The sequence below is a fragment of the Telopea speciosissima genome, chromosome 2, assembly GCF_018873765.1.
Source record: "Telopea speciosissima isolate NSW1024214 ecotype Mountain lineage chromosome 2, Tspe_v1, whole genome shotgun sequence".
Classification (NCBI taxonomy): domain Eukaryota; kingdom Viridiplantae; phylum Streptophyta; class Magnoliopsida; order Proteales; family Proteaceae; genus Telopea; species Telopea speciosissima.
In genome coordinates, this window is record NC_057917.1 from 40,360,268 (window position 1) to 40,362,818 (window position 2,551).

A 2,551-nucleotide genomic window follows, 5' to 3' on the forward strand; every position below is an offset into this window, starting at 1 on the left:
CTTTTATAATTTTTAGTTAATGCTTATAATAGGTTTGGTTTATGCTTTAATTTCAATTTAAGTCTTCAATTGGGTTGTAATTTCTTAATTCTAGTTTAGGTTTTAAGCCTTCTAGTCTAAGTTCTTAAGTTGATGACAAGACTTGAAGATTTAGAAGAGGAGGCCATGGTAAGTTTATGCAAGTATTCAAGCTTTTCATTTACATTCATGCAAGCACATCCAGGTTTTACTATCTAAACTCTCAATCTCATTCTCCATCTCCTCTATCTCTCTCTATCTTCTTCTTCTTCCCCCTCTATTTCTTTTATTTTAATTTTATATGGTTGTGGTTTATGGATGCATTTTTATTCCCTTATTTCTTTTTATGTGGTTAGTATGTGTGGCTGCATTTTTATTCCTTTCAATTCGCTTTAGTTCGATAGGTTAGATGCTCATGTGTTAGGACGCCGATTTAATCCCTTAATTTTGTTAGATGCTTATGAGTTAGGATGCATTGATTTTCGTTAGTTTAATTAGTTTAATTTAACACTTTAATTTGGTTCATTTTGCATTACTTTTAAGTTAGTTAAATAGAGTGGCGTATATCTCCTCGTGTTCGACCCGTAGCTACGATTGACCCGTACGCTTGCGGTTTTATTTTAACTCAAACAAGTTTTTGCTTTAATTTTTCTAAAGGAGACCTCATATCTATTTAGGTGGCTAAGGTGTGGACTCGTGATTCAAGTAATCGTCTTATTAGAAGACCACCTTCTCTACCACCTTTGACCATGGGTGACCAACAACCCAAGACTCTTAAGGATAGGTTTTACCCCACCAGGGCTGCACAGCCCTCATGCATTAGTCTGCTCTGTTGTTACAGGGAATAACTATGAACTCAAGACCAACTTCATCACATGCTACCCCATTTCCATGGGATGGCTAATGAGGATGCATATCTCTTCCTTAGGGAATTTGAGGAGGTCTGTGTTCTAATTAAGGTCCAGAATTTGACTGATGATGCGATTAGGCTTAGGTTTATACCATTTGCCCTGAAAGACCAGGCCAAGAAGTGGCTCTATGGACTGCCAACAAACTCCATTAATACATGGGATGAGTTCACCATTGTCTTTTTGAGAAAATTCTTCCCTCTTCACAAGACCAATAAGCTTAAAAGTGACATCCTCCAGTTCAGGCAGAAACCACATGAGTCATTTTCTAAATTCATGGAAAGATTCAAGGACCTCCTCTTAGAATGCCCTCACCATGGTTTTGACTTGTGGCAGCTATGCCAAATTATTTATGAGGGTATTGATTATCGACCAAGCAACTTGTAGAGTCTATGTGTCCAAAGCAGCTTTACTTCTTTTTCGAGGAGAATGATGCATGGACATTCTTAACCAACTTGGTGATAAGACTAGGGAATGGGAATCTTCCCAAGAGGCTGAAAGGACCACTAAGGGGTATCTCATTGAGGGTATGCCAGCCAAGGAGGCCAAACTTGATAGCCTCATAAAACGGTTGGAGTCCATAGTTCTTAAAGAGTCTATACCAGTTAATCCGGTCAATCAGGTCAACCATGTGTCGGTATGCAGTTGGTGCCAAACCCCTGGACACCTTTCGAGGAATGCCCCAACACCTTGGTGGGTAATTCCAGACGAGAATGTAAGTGCTCTCTACCAAAATAACCCATATAGCAATACTTACAATCCAGGATGGAGAAATCACCCTAATTTCTCATGGAATCAAGGGAACCAAGCAGGCCCATCCAACTTTAACCATCAAGGCCAGGTTGGTGCCCAAAGGACCAACTATGCACCACAAAGCCAAGGAATGTCTCCTAACCCCTTTCCCCCTCGTCCTCATCCAGGACCTTCTATTAATTCTGCTAGGCCTCCTCTCCTTGCACCTTATCAGCAACCCCCAGGGTTTACCAATATAGGAGAGGCAACAAGACTGAATGAGATGGACAACAAGATAGCTCTTCTCATGACAAGCCACAATAACATGGAAAAACAACTCACCCAGCTTGTCACTCTCCTGCATGAGAGGGAAACAGGGAAGTTACCTAGCCAGCCTGAGCCAAATCCTAGGCATCAGGTTCATATTCAGCAAGGTACCCAAGCTCCTCCAACCAATGTTGCACAAGGCCAACAGCACCAAGGGCCCTCTAGACAGGTAAATGTTGTTTATGCTTTAAGGAGTGGCCGTGAGTATCAACAGGCTAGTGCACCTCAGTCTTTATCATCTCATACTCCTGTTGACTCTCCCCCCTTCTGAAGAGGCCATTGAAGTGCCTATAGTTTCAGGTTGCTCGATGAACCTAAAGATATACCGATGATTTGGTTGAGGAAACCAAAGAGGATTCTGTTGAGGAAGTTAAAAAGACCAACCCTGAAAGAATTTATACCCCACCTGCCCCTTTCCCAAATAGGTTGGTTAGCAAGAAGTCTCCTTCTATGGAGAAGATATTGGATGTGTTCAAACAGGTTCAGGTGAATATCCCCTTGTTGGATGCTATTGCCCAGATCCCCGCTTATGCTAAAGTCCTCAAAGACTTATGCACCCAAAAGCG

At 41.6% G+C, this 2,551-nt stretch overlaps 1 non-coding gene across 1 annotated transcript; it reads right to left on the reverse strand.

Annotated features, from left to right (window-relative positions):
• Nucleotides 1-1,142: 1,142 nt before the first annotated feature.
• LOC122653373 lies at nucleotides 1,143-1,249 on the reverse strand. Its single transcript, XR_006331804.1, has one exon. It is a non-coding gene; the product is annotated as a small nucleolar RNA R71 (small nucleolar RNA).
• Between the last annotated feature and the right edge of the window lie 1,302 nt (nucleotides 1,250-2,551).